The sequence below is a fragment of the Rhinoderma darwinii genome, unplaced genomic scaffold (genome assembly GCF_050947455.1).
Source record: "Rhinoderma darwinii isolate aRhiDar2 unplaced genomic scaffold, aRhiDar2.hap1 Scaffold_624, whole genome shotgun sequence".
In the NCBI taxonomy this organism is placed as follows: domain Eukaryota; kingdom Metazoa; phylum Chordata; class Amphibia; order Anura; family Rhinodermatidae; genus Rhinoderma; species Rhinoderma darwinii.
The window spans coordinates 1-15,829 of NW_027464180.1; the positions used below are offsets into that span (position 1 = coordinate 1).

At 47.6% G+C, this 15,829-nt stretch overlaps 11 non-coding genes across 11 annotated transcripts; all 11 read left to right on the forward strand.

The window, feature by feature from the left end:
* Positions 1–151: 151 nt before the first annotated feature.
* LOC142726422 (U2 spliceosomal RNA) lies at positions 152–342 on the forward strand. The gene has a single exon (XR_012876872.1). It is a non-coding gene; the product is annotated as a U2 spliceosomal RNA (small nuclear RNA).
* A 1,292-nt stretch (positions 343–1,634) lies between these two features.
* Positions 1,635–1,825, forward strand: LOC142726435 (U2 spliceosomal RNA). The gene has a single exon (XR_012876883.1). It is a non-coding gene; the product is annotated as a U2 spliceosomal RNA (small nuclear RNA).
* A 1,297-nt stretch (positions 1,826–3,122) lies between these two features.
* LOC142726447 (U2 spliceosomal RNA) lies at positions 3,123–3,313 on the forward strand. The gene has a single exon (XR_012876894.1). It is a non-coding gene; the product is annotated as a U2 spliceosomal RNA (small nuclear RNA).
* Positions 3,314–4,593: 1,280 nt separating this feature from the next.
* LOC142726349 (U2 spliceosomal RNA) lies at positions 4,594–4,784 on the forward strand. Its single transcript, XR_012876806.1, has one exon. It is a non-coding gene; the product is annotated as a U2 spliceosomal RNA (small nuclear RNA).
* Positions 4,785–6,076: 1,292 nt separating this feature from the next.
* LOC142726361 (U2 spliceosomal RNA) lies at positions 6,077–6,267 on the forward strand. The gene has a single exon (XR_012876817.1). It is a non-coding gene; the product is annotated as a U2 spliceosomal RNA (small nuclear RNA).
* Positions 6,268–7,559: 1,292 nt separating this feature from the next.
* LOC142726373 (U2 spliceosomal RNA) lies at positions 7,560–7,750 on the forward strand. Its single transcript, XR_012876828.1, has one exon. It is a non-coding gene; the product is annotated as a U2 spliceosomal RNA (small nuclear RNA).
* Positions 7,751–9,054: 1,304 nt separating this feature from the next.
* Positions 9,055–9,245, forward strand: LOC142726385 (U2 spliceosomal RNA). Its single transcript, XR_012876839.1, has one exon. It is a non-coding gene; the product is annotated as a U2 spliceosomal RNA (small nuclear RNA).
* Positions 9,246–10,525: 1,280 nt separating this feature from the next.
* LOC142726397 (U2 spliceosomal RNA) lies at positions 10,526–10,716 on the forward strand. Its single transcript, XR_012876850.1, has one exon. It is a non-coding gene; the product is annotated as a U2 spliceosomal RNA (small nuclear RNA).
* Positions 10,717–11,992: 1,276 nt separating this feature from the next.
* Positions 11,993–12,183, forward strand: LOC142726404 (U2 spliceosomal RNA). Its single transcript, XR_012876856.1, has one exon. It is a non-coding gene; the product is annotated as a U2 spliceosomal RNA (small nuclear RNA).
* A 1,292-nt stretch (positions 12,184–13,475) lies between these two features.
* LOC142726405 (U2 spliceosomal RNA) lies at positions 13,476–13,666 on the forward strand. Its single transcript, XR_012876857.1, has one exon. It is a non-coding gene; the product is annotated as a U2 spliceosomal RNA (small nuclear RNA).
* A 1,284-nt stretch (positions 13,667–14,950) lies between these two features.
* LOC142726406 (U2 spliceosomal RNA) lies at positions 14,951–15,141 on the forward strand. The gene has a single exon (XR_012876858.1). It is a non-coding gene; the product is annotated as a U2 spliceosomal RNA (small nuclear RNA).
* The last annotated feature ends 688 nt before the right edge of the window (positions 15,142–15,829 follow it).

The window sequence follows — 15,829 nt, forward strand, 5'->3', positions numbered from 1 at the left end:
GCTTCCTCTCCGGCCTTTATTCACCTCCCGTGTAGCTGTGAGTGTGTGAGCCTGCAGGGCCCCATGGAATTGCCTAGAAGTAGGCTGAATCGCTGCAAGGGCTGAACAGCAGTATCGGGCAGGCTCGGGCAACGCGCGGCCCGTTCGGGTTATCGCTTCTCGGCCTTTTGGCTAAGATCAAGTGTAGTATCTGTTCTTATCAGTTTAATATCTGATACGTCCCCTATCTGGGGACCATATATTAAATGGATTTTTAGAACAGGGAGATGGAAATAGAGCTTGCTCTGTCCACTCCACGCATTGACCTGGTATTGCAGTATTTCCAGGACCGGTGCACCCTTTCCTTATGTGTTGACTAAAAGCAGATTCCAAAAGTGTTTTTTGTCTTTGCTATTGTTTCTGTCTTTCTGAAGGGATCTCCCCTTTTAATCCCATTATTTCAACACCTGTTGGACAATGCATGAGTGATAATGAGCTCATTGATTAAATGCAATTAATGAATAGATTGCCACCTCTTGTTGTGTGTCGTCTGTGTTTCTGTGTTTCCGGCATTTCACATTGGAACACCTCATTCACCTTCCTTGTCTTCTCTCCGCCCTCCCTTTTAGGTAAGTTAAAGAGCTGCACCTGAGCCAGCCACTGATTGATTGATTGATTGATTGATTGATTGATTGATTGATTGATTGATTGATTGATGCAGCACAACAGTCAAATAGTGGAGTGGAGTAGGGGAACAGCAAACAGCCAATAAAGCAGCCCGCCCGCTCGCCTGCCCGCCACAATGGACCTACCTGTGTACACTAGATGGATGTGATGGAATGTACTGTCGTCCCTACATTTCAAGAAGAAGTAAGAATTGCAGTTGCAACAAAGCCTTGCTTGCCTACAAAGAGAGCAGCAATTTGGATTTGTTACTATGTTACCTAGAAGAATAACAAACTGTGCAAGGATGGAGGTTGTAGGAGCAAGGAGAAGTTGTCTGTAAAGTTGGTGGATGCCTATTTTCCATTTTGCAGTCCCTTGTCTCCCTCTTGTGGCCTCCTGGAGGCAACTAGCTGTGCAAAAAAAAGACAGCCTGGCGGCCGGCTGTTGCAGTGTTGCCCTCTCAGGCAACACTGAGTGACTGACTGAGCCTCACCGTCTTATATAAAGTTCAGACGGAACTTTGCACGTGTCATAGTGGAGCCCTCAGGATTCCAGAGCCAGCTTTCTGACATCATAATGGGGCCTCAGAGATAAAAGCCTGGGCCCAGGCAGTGTTGGTCAGTGCTGCTCAGCAGGCAGCACTGGACTGGACTGGATTACAGCTGATACAAGGTGTGAAGGAACAAGGGGTGGCTGTGGGCATGCACTTGCTGCCGCTGCCAGTGTTTATCTGCATGGCAGCAGGGCATTTGGGCGTTGCCAGGAAGGCGTTTTTATGTAGATTCCTCCTCTTTCAGCACTGCATTGTGGTGCAAGCAAAAGAAGCAAATCCTGTCTGGCTTCCTCTCCGGCCTTTATTCACCTCCCGTGTAGCTGTGAGTGTGTGAGCCTGCAGGGCCCCATGGAATTGCCTAGAAGTAGGCTGAATCGCTGCAAGGGCTGAACAGCAGTATCGGGCAGGCTCGGGCAACGCGCGGCCCGTTCGGGTTATCGCTTCTCGGCCTTTTGGCTAAGATCAAGTGTAGTATCTGTTCTTATCAGTTTAATATCTGATACGTCCCCTATCTGGGGACCATATATTAAATGGATTTTTAGAACAGGGAGATGGAAATAGAGCTTGCTCTGTCCACTCCACGCATTGACCTGGTATTGCAGTATTTCCAGGACCGGTGCACCCTTTCCTTATGTGTTGACTAAAAGCAGATTCCAAAAGTGTTTTTTGTCTTTGCTATTGTTTCTGTCTTTCTGAAGGGATCTCCCCTTTTAATCCCATTATTTCAACACCTGTTGGACAATGCATGAGTGATAATGAGCTCATTGATTAAATGCAATTAATGAATAGATTGCCACCTCTTGTTGTGTGTCGTCTGTGTTTCTGTGTTTCCGGCATTTCACATTGGAACACCTCATTCACCTTCCTTGTCTTCTCTCCACCCTCCCTTTTAGGTAAGTTAAAGAGCTGCACCTGAGCCAGCCACTGATTGATTGATTGATTGATTGATTGATTGATTGATTGATTGATTGATTGATTGATTGATTGCAGCACAACAGTCAAATAGTGGAGTGGAGTAGGGGAACAGCAAACAGCCAATAAAGCAGCCCGCCCGCTCGCCTGCCCGCCACAATGGACCTACCTGTGTACACTAGATGGATGTGATGGAATGTACTGTCGTCCCTACATTTCAAGAAGAAGTAAGAATTGCAGTTGCAACAAAGCCTTGCTTGCCTACAAAGAGAGCAGCAATTTGGATTTGTTACTATGTTACCTAGAAGAATAACAAACTGTGCAAGGATGGAGGTTGTAGGAGCAAGGAGAAGTTGTCTGTAAAGTTGGTGGATGCCTATTTTCCATTTTGCAGTCCCTTGTCTCCCTCTTGTGGCCTCCTGGAGGCAACTAGCTGTGCAAAAAAAAGACAGCCTGGCGGCCGGCTGTTGCAGTGTTGCCCTCTCAGGCAACACTGAGTGACTGACTGAGCCTCACCGTCTTATATAAAGTTCAGACGGAACTTTGCACGTGTCATAGTGGAGCCCTCAGGATTCCAGAGCCAGCTTTCTGACATCATAATGGGGCCTCAGAGATAAAAGCCTGGGCCCAGGCAGTGTTGGTCAGTGCTGCTCAGCAGGCAGCACTGGACTGGACTGGATTACAGCTGATACAAGGTGTGAAGGAACAAGGGGTGGCTGTGGGCATGCACTTGCTGCCGCTGCCAGTGTTTATCTGCATGGCAGCAGGGCATTTGGGCGTTGCCAGGAAGGCGTTTTTATGTAGATTCCTCCTCTTTCAGCACTGCATTGTAGTGCAAGCAAAAGAAGCAAATCCTGTCTGGCTTCCTCTCCGGCCTTTATTCACCTCCCGTGTAGCTGTGAGTGTGTGAGCCTGCAGGGCCCCATGGAATTGCCTAGAAGTAGGCTGAATCGCTGCAAGGGCTGAACAGCAGTATCGGGCAGGCTCGGGCAACGCGCGGCCCGTTCGGGTTATCGCTTCTCGGCCTTTTGGCTAAGATCAAGTGTAGTATCTGTTCTTATCAGTTTAATATCTGATACGTCCCCTATCTGGGGACCATATATTAAATGGATTTTTAGAACAGGGAGATGGAAATAGAGCTTGCTCTGTCCACTCCACGCATTGACCTGGTATTGCAGTATTTCCAGGACCGGTGCACCCTTTCCTTATGTGTTGACTAAAAGCAGATTCCAAAAGTGTTTTTTGTCTTTGCTATTGTTTCTGTCTTTCTGAAGGGATCTCCCCTTTTAATCCCATTATTTCAACACCTGTTGGACAATGCATGAGTGATAATGAGCTCATTGATTAAATGCAATTAATGAATAGATTGCCACCTCTTGTTGTGTGTCGTCTGTGTTTCTGTGTTTCCGGCATTTCACATTGGAACACCTCATTCACCTTCCTTGTCTTCTCTCCGCCCTCCCTTTTAGGTAAGTTAAAGAGCTGCACCTGAGCCAGCCACTGATTGATTGATTGATTGATTGATTGATTGATTGATTGATTGATGCAGCACAACAGTCAAATAGTGGAGTGGAGTAGGGGAACAGCAAACAGCCAATAAAGCAGCCCGCCCGCTCGCCTGCCCGCCACAATGGACCTACCTGTGTACACTAGATGGATGTGATGGAATGTACTGTCGTCCCTACATTTCAAGAAGAAGTAAGAATTGCAGTTGCAACAAAGCCTTGCTTGCCTACAAAGAGAGCAGCAATTTGGATTTGTTACTATGTTACCTAGAAGAATAACAAACTGTGCAAGGATGGAGGTTGTAGGAGCAAGGAGAAGTTGTCTGTAAAGTTGGTGGATGCCTATTTTCCATTTTGCAGTCCCTTGTCTCCCTCTTGTGGCCTCCTGGAGGCAACTAGCTGTGCAAAAAAAAGACAGCCTGGCGGCCGGCTGTTGCAGTGTTGCCCTCTCAGGCAACACTGAGTGACTGACTGAGCCTCACCGTCTTATATAAAGTTCAGACGGAACTTTGCACGTGTCATAGTGGAGCCCTCAGGATTCCAGAGCCAGCTTTCTGACATCATAATGGGGCCTCAGAGATAAAAGCCTGGGCCCAGGCAGTGTTGGTCAGTGCTGCTCAGCAGGCAGCACTGGACTGGACTGGATTACAGCTGATACAAGGTGTGAAGGAACAAGGGGTGGCTGTGGGCATGCACTTGCTGCCGCTGCCAGTGTTTATCTGCATGGCAGCAGGGCATTTGGGCGTTGCCAGGAAGGCGTTTTTATGTAGATTCCTCCTCTTTCAGCACTGCATTGTGGTGCAAGCAAAAGAAGCAAATCCTGTCTGGCTTCCTCTCCGGCCTTTATTCACCTCCCGTGTAGCTGTGAGTGTGTGAGCCTGCAGGGCCCCATGGAATTGCCTAGAAGTAGGCTGAATCGCTGCAAGGGCTGAACAGCAGTATCGGGCAGGCTCGGGCAACGCGCGGCCCGTTCGGGTTATCGCTTCTCGGCCTTTTGGCTAAGATCAAGTGTAGTATCTGTTCTTATCAGTTTAATATCTGATACGTCCCCTATCTGGGGACCATATATTAAATGGATTTTTAGAACAGGGAGATGGAAATAGAGCTTGCTCTGTCCACTCCACGCATTGACCTGGTATTGCAGTATTTCCAGGACCGGTGCACCCTTTCCTTATGTGTTGACTAAAAGCAGATTCCAAAAGTGTTTTTTGTCTTTGCTATTGTTTCTGTCTTTCTGAAGGGATCTCCCCTTTTAATCCCATTATTTCAACACCTGTTGGACAATGCATGAGTGATAATGAGCTCATTGATTAAATGCAATTAATGAATAGATTGCCACCTCTTGTTGTGTGTCGTCTGTGTTTCTGTGTTTCCGGCATTTCACATTGGAACACCTCATTCACCTTCCTTGTCTTCTCTCCGCCCTCCCTTTTAGGTAAGTTAAAGAGCTGCACCTGAGCCAGCCACTGATTGATTGATTGATTGATTGATTGATTGATTGATTGATTGATTGATTGATTGATGCAGCACAACAGTCAAATAGTGGAGTGGAGTAGGGGAACAGCAAACAGCCAATAAAGCAGCCCGCCCGCTCGCCTGCCCGCCACAATGGACCTACCTGTGTACACTAGATGGATGTGATGGAATGTACTGTCGTCCCTACATTTCAAGAAGAAGTAAGAATTGCAGTTGCAACAAAGCCTTGCTTGCCTACAAAGAGAGCAGCAATTTGGATTTGTTACTATGTTACCTAGAAGAATAACAAACTGTGCAAGGATGGAGGTTGTAGGAGCAAGGAGAAGTTGTCTGTAAAGTTGGTGGATGCCTATTTTCCATTTTGCAGTCCCTTGTCTCCCTCTTGTGGCCTCCTGGAGGCAACTAGCTGTGCAAAAAAAAGACAGCCTGGCGGCCGGCTGTTGCAGTGTTGCCCTCTCAGGCAACACTGAGTGACTGACTGAGCCTCAGCGTCTTATATAAAGTTCAGACGGAACTTTGCACGTGTCATAGTGGAGCCCTCAGGATTCCAGAGCCAGCTTTCTGACATCATAATGGGGCCTCAGAGATAAAAGCCTGGGCCCAGGCAGTGTTGGTCAGTGCTGCTCAGCAGGCAGCACTGGACTGGACTGGATTACAGCTGATACAAGGTGTGAAGGAACAAGGGGTGGCTGTGGGCATGCACTTGCTGCCGCTGCCAGTGTTTATCTGCATGGCAGCAGGGCATTTGGGCGTTGCCAGGAAGGCGTTTTTATGTAGATTCCTCCTCTTTCAGCACTGCATTGTGGTGCAAGCAAAAGAAGCAAATCCTGTCTGGCTTCCTCTCCGGCCTTTATTCACCTCCCGTGTAGCTGTGAGTGTGTGAGCCTGCAGGGCCCCATGGAATTGCCTAGAAGTAGGCTGAATCGCTGCAAGGGCTGAACAGCAGTATCGGGCAGGCTCGGGCAACGCGCGGCCCGTTCGGGTTATCGCTTCTCGGCCTTTTGGCTAAGATCAAGTGTAGTATCTGTTCTTATCAGTTTAATATCTGATACGTCCCCTATCTGGGGACCATATATTAAATGGATTTTTAGAACAGGGAGATGGAAATAGAGCTTGCTCTGTCCACTCCACGCATTGACCTGGTATTGCAGTATTTCCAGGACCGGTGCACCCTTTCCTTATGTGTTGACTAAAAGCAGATTCCAAAAGTGTTTTTTGTCTTTGCTATTGTTTCTGTCTTTCTGAAGGGATCTCCCCTTTTAATCCCATTATTTCAACACCTGTTGGACAATGCATGAGTGATAATGAGCTCATTGATTAAATGCAATTAATGAATAGATTGCCACCTCTTGTTGTGTGTCGTCTGTGTTTCTGTGTTTCCGGCATTTCACATTGGAACACCTCATTCACCTTCCTTGTCTTCTCTCCGCCCTCCCTTTTAGGTAAGTTAAAGAGCTGCACCTGAGCCAGCCACTGATTGATTGATTGATTGATTGATTGATTGATTGATTGATTGATTGATTGATTGATGCAGCACAACAGTCAAATAGTGGAGTGGAGTAGGGGAACAGCAAACAGCCAATAAAGCAGCCCGCCCGCTCGCCTGCCCGCCACAATGGACCTACCTGTGTACACTAGATGGATGTGATGGAATGTACTGTCGTCCCTACATTTCAAGAAGAAGTAAGAATTGCAGTTGCAACAAAGCCTTGCTTGCCTACAAAGAGAGCAGCAATTTGGATTTGTTACTATGTTACCTAGAAGAATAACAAACTGTGCAAGGATGGAGGTTGTAGGAGCAAGGAGAAGTTGTCTGTAAAGTTGGTGGATGCCTATTTTCCATTTTGCAGTCCCTTGTCTCCCTCTTGTGGCCTCCTGGAGGCAACTAGCTGTGCAAAAAAAAGACAGCCTGGCGGCCGGCTGTTGCAGTGTTGCCCTCTCAGGCAACACTGAGTGACTGACTGAGCCTCACCGTCTTATATAAAGTTCAGACGGAACTTTGCACGTGTCATAGTGGAGCCCTCAGGATTCCAGAGCCAGCTTTCTGACATCATAATGGGGCCTCAGAGATAAAAGCCTGGGCCCAGGCAGTGTTGGTCAGTGCTGCTCAGCAGGCAGCACTGGACTGGACTGGATTACAGCTGATACAAGGTGTGAAGGAACAAGGGGTGGCTGTGGGCATGCACTTGCTGCCGCTGCCAGTGTTTATCTGCATGGCAGCAGGGCATTTGGGCGTTGCCAGGAAGGCGTTTTTATGTAGATTCCTCCTCTTTCAGCACTGCATTGTGGTGCAAGCAAAAGAAGCAAATCCTGTCTGGCTTCCTCTCCGGCCTTTATTCACCTCCCGTGTAGCTGTGAGTGTGTGAGCCTGCAGGGCCCCATGGAATTGCCTAGAAGTAGGCTGAATCGCTGCAAGGGCTGAACAGCAGTATCGGGCAGGCTCGGGCAACGCGCGGCCCGTTCGGGTTATCGCTTCTCGGCCTTTTGGCTAAGATCAAGTGTAGTATCTGTTCTTATCAGTTTAATATCTGATACGTCCCCTATCTGGGGACCATATATTAAATGGATTTTTAGAACAGGGAGATGGAAATAGAGCTTGCTCTGTCCACTCCACGCATTGACCTGGTATTGCAGTATTTCCAGGACCGGTGCACCCTTTCCTTATGTGTTGACTAAAAGCAGATTCCAAAAGTGTTTTTTGTCTTTGCTATTGTTTCTGTCTTTCTGAAGGGATCTCCCCTTTTAATCCCATTATTTCAACACCTGTTGGACAATGCATGAGTGATAATGAGCTCATTGATTAAATGCAATTAATGAATAGATTGCCACCTCTTGTTGTGTGTCTTCTGTGTTTCTGTGTTTCCGGCATTTCACATTGGAACACCTCATTCACCTTCCTTGTCTTCTCTCCGCCCTCCCTTTTAGGTAAGTTAAAGAGCTGCACCTGAGCCAGCCACTGATTGATTGATTGATTGATTGATTGATTGATTGATTGATTGATTGATTGATTGATTGATTGATTGATGCAGCACAACAGTCAAATAGTGGAGTGGAGTAGGGGAACAGCAAACAGCCAATAAAGCAGCCCGCCCGCTCGCCTGCCCGCCACAATGGACCTACCTGTGTACACTAGATGGATGTGATGGAATGTACTGTCGTCCCTACATTTCAAGAAGAAGTAAGAATTGCAGTTGCAACAAAGCCTTGCTTGCCTACAAAGAGAGCAGCAATTTGGATTTGTTACTATGTTACCTAGAAGAATAACAAACTGTGCAAGGATGGAGGTTGTAGGAGCAAGGAGAAGTTGTCTGTAAAGTTGGTGGATGCCTATTTTCCATTTTGCAGTCCCTTGTCTCCCTCTTGTGGCCTCCTGGAGGCAACTAGCTGTGCAAAAAAAAGACAGCCTGGCGGCCGGCTGTTGCAGTGTTGCCCTCTCAGGCAACACTGAGTGACTGACTGAGCCTCACCGTCTTATATAAAGTTCAGACGGAACTTTGCACGTGTCATAGTGGAGCCCTCAGGATTCCAGAGCCAGCTTTCTGACATCATAATGGGGCCTCAGAGATAAAAGCCTGGGCCCAGGCAGTGTTGGTCAGTGCTGCTCAGCAGGCAGCACTGGACTGGACTGGATTACAGCTGATACAAGTTGTGAAGGAACAAGGGGTGGCTGTGGGCATGCACTTGCTGCCGCTGCCAGTGTTTATCTGCATGGCAGCAGGGCATTTGGGCGTTGCCAGGAAGGCGTTTTTATGTAGATTCCTCCTCTTTCAGCACTGCATTGTGGTGCAAGCAAAAGAAGCAAATCCTGTCTGGCTTCCTCTCCGGCCTTTATTCACCTCCCGTGTAGCTGTGAGTGTGTGAGCCTGCAGGGCCCCATGGAATTGCCTAGAAGTAGGCTGAATCGCTGCAAGGGCTGAACAGCAGTATCGGGCAGGCTCGGGCAACGCGCGGCCCGTTCGGGTTATCGCTTCTCGGCCTTTTGGCTAAGATCAAGTGTAGTATCTGTTCTTATCAGTTTAATATCTGATACGTCCCCTATCTGGGGACCATATATTAAATGGATTTTTAGAACAGGGAGATGGAAATAGAGCTTGCTCTGTCCACTCCACGCATTGACCTGGTATTGCAGTATTTCCAGGACCGGTGCACCCTTTCCTTATGTGTTGACTAAAAGCAGATTCCAAAAGTGTTTTTTGTCTTTGCTATTGTTTCTGTCTTTCTGAAGGGATCTCCCCTTTTAATCCCATTATTTCAACACCTGTTGGACAATGCATGAGTGATAATGAGCTCATTGATTAAATGCAATTAATGAATAGATTGCCACCTCTTGTTGTGTGTCGTCTGTGTTTCTGTGTTTCCGGCATTTCACATTGGAACACCTCATTCACCTTCCTTGTCTTCTCTCCGCCCTCCCTTTTAGGTAAGTTAAAGAGCTGCACCTGAGCCAGCCACTGATTGATTGATTGATTGATTGATTGATTGATTGATTGATTGATGCAGCACAACAGTCAAATAGTGGAGTGGAGTAGGGGAACAGCAAACAGCCAATAAAGCAGCACGCCCGCTCGCCTGCCCGCCACAATGGACCTACCTGTGTACACTAGATGGATGTGATGGAATGTACTGTCGTCCCTACATTTCAAGAAGAAGTAAGAATTGCAGTTGCAACAAAGCCTTGCTTGCCTACAAAGAGAGCAGCAATTTGGATTTGTTACTATGTTACCTAGAAGAATAACAAACTGTGCAAGGATGGAGGTTGTAGGAGCAAGGAGAAGTTGTCTGTAAAGTTGGTGGATGCCTATTTTCCATTTTGCAGTCCCTTGTCTCCCTCTTGTGGCCTCCTGGAGGCAACTAGCTGTGCAAAAAAAAGACAGCCTGGCGGCCGGCTGTTGCAGTGTTGCCCTCTCAGGCAACACTGAGTGACTGACTGAGCCTCACCGTCTTATATAAAGTTCAGACGGAACTTTGCACGTGTCATAGTGGAGCCCTCAGGATTCCAGAGCCAGCTTTCTGACATCATAATGGGGCCTCAGAGATAAAAGCCTGGGCCCAGGCAGTGTTGGTCAGTGCTGCTCAGCAGGCAGCACTGGACTGGACTGGATTACAGCTGATACAAGGTGTGAAGGAACAAGGGGTGGCTGTGGGCATGCACTTGCTGCCGCTGCCAGTGTTTATCTGCATGGCAGCAGGGCATTTGGGCGTTGCCAGGAAGGCGTTTTTCTGTAGATTCCTCCTCTTTCAGCACTGCATTGTGGTGCAAGCAAAAGAAGCAAATCCTGTCTGGCTTCCTCTCCGGCCTTTATTCACCTCCCGTGTAGCTGTGAGTGTGTGAGCCTGCAGGGCCCCATGGAATTGCCTAGAAGTAGGCTGAATCGCTGCAAGGGCTGAACAGCAGTATCGGGCAGGCTCGGGCAACGCGCGGCCCGTTCGGGTTATCGCTTCTCGGCCTTTTGGCTAAGATCAAGTGTAGTATCTGTTCTTATCAGTTTAATATCTGATACGTCCCCTATCTGGGGACCATATATTAAATGGATTTTTAGAACAGGGAGATGGAAATAGAGCTTGCTCTGTCCACTCCACGCATTGACCTGGTATTGCAGTATTTCCAGGACCGGTGCACCCTTTCCTTATGTGTTGACTAAAAGCAGATTCCAAAAGTGTTTTTTGTCTTTGCTATTGTTTCTGTCTTTCTGAAGGGATCTCCCCTTTTAATCCCATTATTTCAACACCTGTTGGACAATGCATGAGTGATAATGAGCTCATTGATTAAATGCAATTAATGAATAGATTGCCACCTCTTGTTGTGTGTCGTCTGTGTTTCTGTGTTTCCGGCATTTCACATTGGAACACCTCATTCACCTTCCTTGTCTTCTCTCCGCCCTCCCTTTTAGGTAAGTTAAAGAGCTGCACCTGAGCCAGCCACTGATTGATTGATTGATTGATTGATTGATTGATTGATTGATGCAGCACAACAGTCAAATAGTGGAGTGGAGTAGGGGAACAGCAAACAGCCAATAAAGCAGCACGCCCGCTCGCCTGCCCGCCACAATGGACCTACCTGTGTACACTAGATGGATGTGATGGAATGTACTGTCGTCCCTACATTTCAAGAAGAAGTAAGAATTGCAGTTGCAACAAAGCCTTGCTTGCCTACAAAGAGAGCAGCAATTTGGATTTGTTACTATGTTACCTAGAAGAATAACAAACTGTGCAAGGATGGAGGTTGTAGGAGCAAGGAGAAGTTGTCTGTAAAGTTGGTGGATGCCTATTTTCCATTTTGCAGTCCCTTGTCTCCCTCTTGTGGCCTCCTGGAGGCAACTAGCTGTGCAAAAAAAAGACAGCCTGGCGGCCGGCTGTTGCAGTGTTGCCCTCTCAGGCAACACTGAGTGACTGACTGAGCCTCACCGTCTTATATAAAGTTCAGACGGAACTTTGCACGTGTCATAGTGGAGCCCTCAGGATTCCAGAGCCAGCTTTCTGACATCATAATGGGGCCTCAGAGATAAAAGCCTGGGCCCAGGCAGTGTTGGTCAGTGCTGCTCAGCAGGCAGCACTGGACTGGACTGGATTACAGCTGATACAAGGTGTGAAGGAACAAGGGGTGGCTGTGGGCATGCACTTGCTGCCGCTGCCAGTGTTTATCTGCATGGCAGCAGGGCATTTGGGCGTTGCCAGGAAGGCGTTTTTATGTAGATTCCTCCTCTTTCAGCACTGCATTGTGGTGCAAGCAAAAGAAGCAAATCCTGTCTGGCTTCCTCTCCGGCCTTTATTCACCTCCCGTGTAGCTGTGAGTGTGTGAGCCTGCAGGGCCCCATGGAATTGCCTAGAAGTAGGCTGAATCGCTGCAAGGGCTGAACAGCAGTATCGGGCAGGCTCGGGCAACGCGCGGCCCGTTCGGGTTATCGCTTCTCGGCCTTTTGGCTAAGATCAAGTGTAGTATCTGTTCTTATCAGTTTAATATCTGATACGTCCCCTATCTGGGGACCATATATTAAATGGATTTTTAGAACAGGGAGATGGAAATAGAGCTTGCTCTGTCCACTCCACGCATTGACCTGGTATTGCAGTATTTCCAGGACCGGTGCACCCTTTCCTTATGTGTTGACTAAAAGCAGATTCCAAAAGTGTTTTTTGTCTTTGCTATTGTTTCTGTCTTTCTGAAGGGATCTCCCCTTTTAATCCCATTATTTCAACACCTGTTGGACAATGCATGAGTGATAATGAGCTCATTGATTAAATGCAATTAATGAATAGATTGCCACCTCTTGTTGTGTGTCGTCTGTGTTTCTGTGTTTCCGGCATTTCACATTGGAACACCTCATTCACCTTCCTTGTCTTCTCTCCGCCCTCCCTTTTAGGTAAGTTAAAGAGCTGCACCTGAGCCAGCCACTGATTGATTGATTGATTGATTGATTGATTGATTGATTGATTGATTGATTGATTGATGCAGCACAACAGTCAAATAGTGGAGTGGAGTAGGGGAACAGCAAACAGCCAATAAAGCAGCCCGCCCGCTCGCCTGCCCGCCACAATGGACCTACCTGTGTACACTAGATGGATGTGATGGAATGTACTGTCGTCCCTACATTTCAAGAAGAAGTAAGAATTGCAGTTGCAACAAAGCCTTGCTTGCCTACAAAGAGAGCAGCAATTTGGATTTGTTACTATGTTACCTAGAAGAATAACAAACTGTGCAAGGATGGAGGTTGTAGGAGCAAGGAGAAGTTGTCTGTAAAGTTGGTGGATGCCTATTTTCCATTTTGCAGTCCCTTGTCTCCCTCTTGTGGCCTCCTGGAGGCAACTAGCTGTGCAAAAAAAAGACAGCCTGGCGGCCGGCTGTTGCAGTGTTGCCCTCTCAGGCAACACTGAGTGACTGACTGAGCCTCACCGTCTTATATAAAGTTCAGACGGAACTTTGCACGTGTCATAGTGGAGCCCTCAGGATTCCAGAGCCAGCTTTCTGACATCATAATGGGGCCTCAGAGATAAAAGCCTGGGCCCAGGCAGTGTTGGTCAGTGCTGCTCAGCAGGCAGCACTGGACTGGACTGGATTACAGCTGATACAAGGTGTGAAGGAACAAGGGGTGGCTGTGGGCATGCACTTGCTGCCGCTGCCAGTGTTTATCTGCATGGCAGCAGGGCATTTGGGCGTTGCCAGGAAGGCGTTTTTATGTAGATTCCTCCTCTTTCAGCACTGCATTGTGGTGCAAGCAAAAGAAGCAAATCCTGTCTGGCTTCCTCTCCGGCCTTTATTCACCTCCCGTGTAGCTGTGAGTGTGTGAGCCTGCAGGGCCCCATGGAATTGCCTAGAAGTAGGCTGAATCGCTGCAAGGGCTGAACAGCAGTATCGGGCAGGCTCGGGCAACGCGCGGCCCGTTCGGGTTATCGCTTCTCGGCCTTTTGGCTAAGATCAAGTGTAGTATCTGTTCTTATCAGTTTAATATCTGATACGTCCCCTATCTGGGGACCATATATTAAATGGATTTTTAGAACAGGGAGATGGAAATAGAGCTTGCTCTGTCCACTCCACGCATTGACCTGGTATTGCAGTATTTCCAGGACCGGTGCACCCTTTCCTTATGTGTTGACTAAAAGCAGATTCCAAAAGTGTTTTTTGTCTTTGCTATTGTTTCTGTCTTTCTGAAGGGATCTCCCCTTTTAATCCCATTATTTCAACACCTGTTGGACAATGCATGAGTGATAATGAGCTCATTGATTAAATGCAATTAATGAATAGATTGCCACCTCTTGTTGTGTGTCGTCTGTGTTTCTGTGTTTCCGGCATTTCACATTGGAACACCTCATTCACCTTCCTTGTCTTCTCTCCGCCCTCCCTTTTAGGTAAGTTAAAGAGCTGCACCTGAGCCAGCCACTGATTGATTGATTGATTGATTGATTGATTGATTGATTGATTGATTGATGCAGCACAACAGTCAAATAGTGGAGTGGAGTAGGGGAACAGCAAACAGCCAATAAAGCAGCCCGCCCGCTCGCCTGCCCGCCACAATGGACCTACCTGTGTACACTAGATGGATGTGATGGAATGTACTGTCGTCCCTACATTTCAAGAAGAAGTAAGAATTGCAGTTGCAACAAAGCCTTGCTTGCCTACAAAGAGAGCAGCAATTTGGATTTGTTACTATGTTACCTAGAAGAATAACAAACTGTGCAAGGATGGAGGTTGTAGGAGCAAGGAGAAGTTGTCTGTAAAGTTGGTGGATGCCTATTTTCCATTTTGCAGTCCCTTGTCTCCCTCTTGTGGCCTCCTGGAGGCAACTAGCTGTGCAAAAAAAAGACAGCCTGGCGGCCGGCTGTTGCAGTGTTGCCCTCTCAGGCAACACTGAGTGACTGACTGAGCCTCACCGTCTTATATAAAGTTCAGACGGAACTTTGCACGTGTCATAGTGGAGCCCTCAGGATTCCAGAGCCAGCTTTCTGACATCATAATGGGGCCTCAGAGATAAAAGCCTGGGCCCAGGCAGTGTTGGTCAGTGCTGCTCAGCAGGCAGCACTGGACTGGACTGGATTACAGCTGATACAAGGTGTGAAGGAACAAGGGGTGGCTGTGGGCATGCACTTGCTGCCGCTGCCAGTGTTTATCTGCATGGCAGCAGGGCATTTGGGCGTTGCCAGGAAGGCGTTTTTATGTAGATTCCTCCTCTTTCAGCACTGCATTGTGGTGCAAGCAAAAGAAGCAAATCCTGTCTGGCTTCCTCTCCGGCCTTTATTCACCTCCCGTGTAGCTGTGAGTGTGTGAGCCTGCAGGGCCCCATGGAATTGCCTAGAAGTAGGCTGAATCGCTGCAAGGGCTGAACAGCAGTATCGGGCAGGCTCGGGCAACGCGCGGCCCGTTCGGGTTATCGCTTCTCGGCCTTTTGGCTAAGATCAAGTGTAGTATCTGTTCTTATCAGTTTAATATCTGATACGTCCCCTATCTGGGGACCATATATTAAATGGATTTTTAGAACAGGGAGATGGAAATAGAGCTTGCTCTGTCCACTCCACGCATTGACCTGGTATTGCAGTATTTCCAGGACCGGTGCACCCTTTCCTTATGTGTTGACTAAAAGCAGATTCCAAAAGTGTTTTTTGTCTTTGCTATTGTTTCTGTCTTTCTGAAGGGATCTCCCCTTTTAATCCCATTATTTCAACACCTGTTGGACAATGCATGAGTGATAATGAGCTCATTGATTAAATGCAATTAATGAATAGATTGCCACCTCTTGTTGTGTGTCGTCTGTGTTTCTGTGTTTCCGGCATTTCACATTGGAACACCTCATTCACCTTCCTTGTCTTCTCTCCGCCCTCCCTTTTAGGTAAGTTAAAGAGCTGCACCTGAGCCAGCCACTGATTGATTGATTGATTGATTGATTGATTGATTGATTGATGCAGCACAACAGTCAAATAGTGGAGTGGAGTAGGGGAACAGCAAACAGCCAATAAAGCAGCCCGCCCGCTCGCCTGCCCGCCACAATGGACCTACCTGTGTACACTAGATGGATGTGATGGAATGTACTGTCGTCCCTACATTTCAAGAAGAAGTAAGAATTGCAGTTGCAACAAAGCCTTGCTTGCCTACAAAGAGAGCAGCAATTTGGATTTGTTACTATGTTACCTAGAAGAATAACAAACTGTGCAAGGATGGAGGTTGTAGGAGCAAGGAGAAGTTGTCTGTAAAGTTGGTGGATGCCTATTTTCCATTTTGCAGTCCCTTGTCTCCCTCTTGTGGCCTCCTGGA